Source organism: Chenopodium album, chromosome 5 (assembly GCF_948465745.1).
Source record: "Chenopodium album chromosome 5, dcCheAlbu1.1, whole genome shotgun sequence".
NCBI classification, from domain to species: Eukaryota; Viridiplantae; Streptophyta; class Magnoliopsida; order Caryophyllales; family Amaranthaceae; genus Chenopodium; species Chenopodium album.
In genome coordinates, this window is record NC_137838.1 from 68,928,391 (window position 1) to 68,936,623 (window position 8,233).

Here is an 8,233-nt window from a genome sequence, read left to right on the forward strand (position 1 = left end):
CGACGATCCCGTGAAACAACAACAAATGGACCTCATGCAAGAGAGCCTAAGCAAGTTGTCCAGTGACTACAAGTTTCAAGAGCTTACATCACAAGGGGTCTCGGTGGACAAAGATCTTCTTCCGCAGAAGTTCAACGCCAACGACATCCCAAAATTTAGAGCAATTGACAACCCTTACTTCCATTTAAGAGCATTCGAAACAATAATGAGTATCAAGGGTATTGATAAGAAGGTCTTCCCTTCTCTTTTCTCACTATCTCTCGAGACCGTTTGCCAACAATGGTTCTTTTCTCTCGAAAAAGAAAAGACCTCTACCTGGGAGTCTATAGCAAACGCTTTCGTCGATAGGTACAAGTGCAACATTCAAGTCGAGACTGACCATAGAGAACTTGAAATCCTCAAACAGAAAGAGAATGAAGGCTTCACCTCTTTCTTCAATAAGTGGAGAGAAACCTCAGCTAAAATGATTGAGGTACCAAGCGAAAAAGAGTCTGTGAGACTGTTTATCAAGAATCTCCAAGAAAAATATTCCAAGCATCTTAAATATCAAAATAACCTCCATACCTTTAAGGCTGTTTATGAGATTGGGATCAATATTGAAGATGACTTGGATAAGTCAAAAGCTGCCAACAATAACTCCAACAGTGGCTGGAAAGGAAAGAAGAACGACAATCCTTCTTCTTCCAAAACCGCCCACTCAAATAATGTTAGCACCTTTAATTTAGGAGAAGTTCTCGCCATGAACAACCAAGGACAGAAGAAACCATTTAGGAGGAACTTCACTCCTATTGGCATGAGTTATGACACCGCATTTGATCGATTAAATGCAAAAGGTCTTATAACTCCCATTGGACCATTTGGGGACCCACCAGTCGAGAAGAGGTTGGTTAACTGGAACCTCAATGCACACTGCAAGTATCACCAAGGTAGGGGCCATTCTACTGAAAGCTGTTGGAAGCTTAAGGAAGCTATCCAAGACTTAATTGACAATAACAAACTACCGTTGCCCCCTGCCAGTAAGAAGCCAAGCATCGACAATGCACCTCTAGCTCATACTCTGGCTATCTCCGATGAAGAAAACGAAGTTGACCCCTCATCTCTCATTAAACCTGTTGAAGAAATCAATGCCATAGAAAAAGAAGAGGAGATCTTTTTCGATGTCAAAGATAGCCTTCCAAAACCGGCAAATAAGGAAGACATACAATTGCTCACACTGTCTATGAAGGAGGCATCACAACTACTACGTGAAGCTCTTAAGGTTATGAACGAACTCCATAAGAAATATGATGAGCTTCCATGTCCAAAGGAAGAACCTAAAAGAGAATTCACACCAGTGAGAACGACTCAAGTTTTCGTGCATACCGTTTTCGTAGTCTCCCGATTAGATCCTAAAAGAGAATTCACACCAGGAAGAACCTAAAAGAGAATTCACCGATGAAGACACATGTTGGTGCATACCGTTTTCGTAGTCTCCCGATTAGATCCACTCAAGTATCTGTTCGAGAAATCTACACTAAATGGACGTATTTCAAGATGGATAGTCAACCTAGCCCAGTTTGATGTACGGTTTATGCCTCAAAAAGCTATTAAAGGATCCGTGGTGTCAGACTTCCTAGCAGATTTTCCAATAGAGGACTCGACACCAATACAAGACAATGAATTTCCAGATGAAGACTTAATGGTCACTTAAGATGATACTTGGACCTTGTATTTCGACGAAGCCTCAAACCAAAAGGGATGTGGCGTCGGAGTGCTACTAGTATCACCTAAAGAAGAGCACGTTCCAATCTCAATAAAGCTTGATTTCGACGTTACCAACAACGCTGCTGAATATGAAGCATGCGTGGTAGGCCTTGAAACAGCCTTGGCATTGGGAGTAAAGAAGTTAAGGATATTCGGAGACTCTTCTTTGATCATCAATCAGATATCTAAAAGGTGGAAAGTAAGGAGCGAAAGCCTAGCTCCTTATCAAACCTATCTGGAAACTCTTACCGATCAGTTAGAGAAGGTAGAATATACATATCTACCTAGAGAAGAAAACCAATTTGCTGATGCCTTGGCAAGATTAGCCTCAATGGTTAGGATTCCCACGGAAATCGAGCAAATGCCTCTAACTATCGAAAAAAAGGCACAAACCAGCATATATCCAGGCTATAGAAGACGGCGACTTAGTCCAAGGCGAAGAAGAAGAAGAACCGTGGTACACAGACATAATCAACTATGTCACCAATGGTGAATACCCTCCTCATGCTGACAAAAGAGCAAAGCGAGCCTTAAGACTTTTGGCTTCTCAATATGTACTCATAGACAACGAGCTACATAAAAGGGTACCTAAAGGTCGAGCCCTCCTATGTATAGGAAAAGTGGATGCACAAAGAGTAATGAGAATAGTTCACGAAGGAATCTGTGGCACTCATGTAAATGGCAAAATGTTAGTCCAGAAAATAATGCGAGAAGGGTATTATTGGACTACAATGAATAGGGATTGCCATCAATATGTAAAAAGATTCCCTAAGTGCCAAATTTATGCCAATTTACAACATGTCCCTCCATCTTTGCTCTACACCTACACATCGCCATGGCCATTCTCTACATGGGGAATTGACATAATTGGCAAAATCACTCCCCCAGGAACAAGAGGTCACGAATTTATTCTAGTATCAATCGATTACTTTATGAAGTGGGTCGAAGCGCAATCATACGCTAAACTCACTGCAAAACATGTAGCACTCTTTATCGAAAGAAATATTATTTGTCGATACGGAGTCCCACATGAAATGATAAGTGACAATGGAACTCACTTTCAAGCCGAATGTGAAGAATTGCTACAAAAATATGGCATCCAACATCATCATTCTTCCCCTTATAGACCTCAAGCAAACGGAGCAGTCGAGGCAGCCAATAAAAATCTAAAGACTATCATCGAGAAAATGACAGAAAATTATAAGGATTGGCCTGACAAGCTTCACTTCGCATTGTGGGGTTATCGCACGTCAATTCGTACATTAACAGGAAATACGCCATTTTCCTTAGTATATGGAATGGATGCCGTACAACCTGTCGAACTAGAAATACCATCTCTACGCATTGCGCTAGAGAGTAAACTCGATGAAGTTGAATGGACTAGGGCAAGATATGAAGAATTGATTCTACTCGACGAAAAACAACTAGAAGCTCTACATCACACTCAGTGTTACCAAACTCGTATGGCTAGGCATTTTAATAAGAAGGTCAAGACAAGAAATATCAAAGTAGGAGATTTGGTATTAAAAGCACTAAGGAAAAATGTTTTAGACCCAAGGGGAAAATTTAGACCTAACTGGTCTGGCCCCTACATTGTCAAAACAATCATGTCAGGAGGTGCAGCAAAACTAACTGATATGGACGACAATGAACTCTCAAACATGACCAATCTTGACCAACTTAAGAAATACTACCCATAATTACTTGAGTAGGATACTCAAAAGAGCTACGTTCGGCCTGATTCCTTAAGAAAGGATACGTAGGCAACCCGTTACGGGTGCGGCCACTTTATTTTTCGACATCTCCGCGTTCCAGAATCAATTAAAAAGTCAACAGAAAATCGGCAAATTATTGGCGTCACAGAACAGAGCCTGGCGCCAGCCATAAGTCATCAGCGCCAGCCGATGGAATTGGCGCCTGGCGCCAGACCTCAATAGCTGGCGCTAAACGCCAATTATTGGCGCCAATTTGGGAATAAAATCTGGGCGAATTTCGGTGTTTTTCGGAAAATTTTCGAATTTCGTACTCGGAAAATTTCATTGCTTTAATAAAATAAATTTAAAGTAAACAATTTAATTGAAAGCTAAAATTTCATTAATAAAATAAAATTACATTATTGATGGAATTTAAATAAGGCTGAAATAAATTAACTTTAAATAAAAATAACCGTCTAAGTCTAATAAATCTAAAGCTAAGCAATGTATTTAATCTTTCTTTTCCTTTCTAGCTCTTTTCCAATTCTTTTCTGTTTCCTCCTCTTCATCCATTACTTTAGATAGTAGGCATCCTTTAGAGGACCTACATTCAATTTTGGAGTAGATGGTCTCCCCCTCAGCTAGCACTCCATTCTTCTTCTCCACCCAAACTTTTTTGTCTGTGGTGTTAGCTTTCCTTTTTCCTTTATCTTTGGTAGTATTTTTCTTCCTAGGAATTGTAGGTGTTTTGAATTCAATTCTTGCACCTAAGAGTTCTTTGGCAGGAGTCACCCTGTCACCTAGACGATTCTTCACATCGGTTCTACCCTGATCAATGGAAGATTTCTTCAGCAACCATTTCTTTACATCATTAGGCAAAGAAGGAGGAACCTTTTGGGTAATCACTTCCCATAAAGGTCTAGCGCTCCAATAAGCATCGAAGCTATCTATTTCTTGATATACAGGGTACTCGTAGGGAGGACGAAGATCCCCGGAAGGAATATTCTGAAGCAAGTCGTATTGTCTTTTCACCCTGCAGGGATAATAATAGGTTACACGAGACAAGCTTGGAAGACGGCAGAAAGGTTGCTTGTTAACACCATCCTTTCTATTTTCCACCATGGGATGACCCATTTGATGGCAAAATCACGTGATTCAAATACTTTTCTCCATCCATGACGCCCAATTTTAGGGATGCGCTTTTTCCTTCTCACGAAGCAATTGGGAGTAAATTTTTCAATGTCATCCGGAGGGCTAATTAATCCTAGCCTCTCCATTAGCCACATCTGTAAAAAAATTGCAATGCAAATAAATTATTATTACAATACAATATGTTTTTTTATTTCTGTAATTAAAAATATTATTTTTCTACCTGTAATAAAATTGGAGAACCGCGAAGAGGCGCTTTTGGGTCCCTTTTCAAGTCATCTAGACTAATCATAGTCTCTCCAACTATTAATGGCATTGGATTCCTCCCTGATTCAATCTGTTGTAGTACAGTGGTGATAATTGATTGACCCTCATTATTTTTACCACTACTAAGAAAAAATTGATTGAGCATGCAAAATAAGAACGCCCTTCTTCTATATATATGTAAAGATTCAGAAAGAGGTTTATCAAAATAATGGCGTGCGAATTCTTTCAAATTAACTATGTTGCCATCCACTATTTTTGATAAATCCCTTTCCTTCAAATTAAAGAAACGCTCAAAATCCTTATAGTAGTATGCGTCTACCCTAGGGATTACTACGAGGTCTATTGCAGGGAAGCCTAAGATAGCACCAAATTCCTCTGGTAAAGGGCTAATCTCATCATACCCTATTCTGAAACAATGCGTATCAACATTCCAAAATTCTAAAGCGGTATGTATGAAGTCTAGGTCTAGATCTACCCCTTTGATGCCATAAATTCCCCCCAAGTGAAATAAATCTAATTCTTTTCTGTCTCTAGCATTAAGAGATCGACACCATTCATGAGTGTATTGGGTGAAGGTTTTAGTGGCTAAAGACATAATTATTATTTTTTCTAAAGAAGAGAATAATTTTATTCGCTGGAATTATGAGAAAAATCGGCTGGGCAAGGGGCTATTTATGCACAAATTGCGAAGAGTTTTAATCAGAATGAAACACGGAGTCAGCGTCAATTGGCGTCAAACCCCCAAGCTTGGCGCCAACCGCCAGAGCTTGGCGCCACACTCTAAGCTTAGCGCCTGGCGCCACGCGCCATATTGTGGCGCCAGCTGGCGCCAAGTCACCAAGACAGCCGCGCGTGCTCAGCTTGCGTTTTTAATATTAAACTCGAGTCGGTTAATGACTTTATGGCTCCGTTTAATTCTCATAAACATCTTTTTTTTATCCTTTTCTTAATTAATTAAATATAGCTATTATTTTTTTTAATTTATATTATTCTTTTTGGACTTTATTCTAAATTTCAAACACCCGACATTCTATATAATTTTTTCCTTCTCATTCTTTCTTTTTGGGGGAGAGAGTCGGATAATATCCTCCATCAATAATAAAAATGACGGAATTTTTGCGCAAAATTGTTGTCACACTTATTTTGCACACACTAACATACACATAATCATAAATTTATGATAACATAAAAATACAAAATGTGTCTCTAAATGATGAGTAAAAGGCAATGTTCTATAAAAAGTCAAAATAAAATATACACAGGAACGAACTACGGCGCCGGAGGACGTAGGCCCATCATGTCATAAAATTGCGCCGTACGAGGAGTCGCCTCTCCACCAGCTCCAGCTGCAGCACCAGCTCCAGTCTCCGTGGGAGGAGGGAGACTCAAGATAGGACCACTCCAACCAGGATCAACCTGAGGCTGAGACCGCGGAGGCTGCTGCGATGACGAGCCAACCTCGTACATCCCGCCACCTCTAAAAGCCGAGGTAGCCTCTCCTACCGGTGCAGCAGGAGCACCCTCAGAAGAAGATCCCGAGCCCTCATCTACGTCGGCTCGAGCAGCCTCAGAGTGACTGCCTCTACCCCCTGACGAAGTGCGACGACGTCTCGAGCTAGACCTCGCCGGATCTCTCCGCCCCTCAGGTCTCGTGCGGGTGTGAGAAGCGATAGGCTGGCCCTGCAAAAAGAATTAAATCAGAAACAAGGTAAAATTGAAGCAGTAATGCAAAAATAATAAGTAAAGAAAGGTTACCTCTCGGACAACGTCATCCCGAAGACAGGTGGCCGCATTTCTCATCCGGACAAGCTTGCTCCGGAAGGCATCTATGCATCGTGCCATAGCCGAAACCACCTCGCGTGAAAACTGTCAGAAAAATAAGTCAGTAATAAATGCATGATATATGAACACAAAATTCTGAAAAAAAAAAAAAAAAAAAAACTAGGCTTACTCTAGTCTGGTGGCGAGGAATCGACCGCTCTACAAAGCGCTCACCCTCGGGAGCCGGAGAAATCATCTCCTCGATCGGCCCGTACATCCCCTGGTAGTGGATGGACATACGGGGTGGCACGAACTCAGCAGCACCGTCCTGATAAAACGGAAAAAAAATCAGTAAAGTATTACTTGGAGGCTACTTAGCGAAAAATAAAAAGCTAAAGAATCTTACCCTCACATCCTCAGCCGGTACAGGGGCTGGAGCTAACAAAGGTAGTAGCTCCTAGCATAACACCGCCCGAGGATCGCATGGGACCGCCAAGGGGTACCAGCTCCCTCAGACATGCTCGACAACCGCGCCTCGTCGAACATATGACGTGGTGGAGCGGCAGGAACGACGAAAACATCAGAAGAGTGTTGTCTAGCGACCCTCTCTCCTAAGTACGCGACCGCTCCATAGGTCCCCAGAAAGTAGCGACGCTCAGCAGAGTACTGTGCGGCTAATCCAGGGACTGTCCAAACGCCCCACGGTCGGTATAATACCTCAGGTCCCTATAAAAAGCATCAATCAGGCAGGAATATATCTAAAGCACCGCGGAAAAGCAAGACAAACGATAAAAGTCGTACCGAGATGATCCAGCTCCGAACACGTGCAGTAGGCATGTCCACATGGTGGCCGCCCCAAGAGGCGCTCACCGGAAATCCCTTCGGCGATGGTATCGTCGGCGCAATGGAAGGAAAGTACTCGTAGAACCAGATCTACAAGGAGTTAAAAGTATGAATAAATGCTAACTAATATATAGGGCTAAAACTTTATAGGGAATAATGTTTACCTCTACGACCTTCCAAAAGCAGACAAAGCGACGTTCGTCCTAAAGGACCGGTGACGACACGAGTCCCTCAGTGCACGAACAAAGTCAGCATAGGCCAAGCTGGCCCAGTCATAAGTCCCGATCCGCTGAAGATCACGGACAGCAGGGAAGTAGTAAAGAAATTCCCTACTACCCTTGTCGGGAGAGAATGTCCCTGACAACAACATCAGCACAAAGATGCGCACCCGCTGCTCTCGGGTGGTCGCATCGTCATCAAGAGCCGCTGCCAGCGTCGAACGGCGAATCCCTCTAGTACTGAACTGAGTCGTCTCGACCTCATCTCGGGCCCGAATAACGATCGGCCCCAACAACTCCTCGACCTCTGAAGAAAAGACGTCGATCCCACCGTCAAACGGCAGTGGCACAGAAGTGAACTCCAGTCCTGTGATGAGACTGAAGTCCGTAGGGGTGACCATCATCTCGCCCCAAGGAAAATGAAAGGTGTTGGTAGTGTCCCAGAACAACTCCACCAAAGCGTGCACTACGTGATGACCCCCGCTAGAGGCGACCATAGCCTCGGAGGTCTCAAACAGAGTAGCTAGCCCGTAAGACTTCCATAGGAGCCTCGTCTCA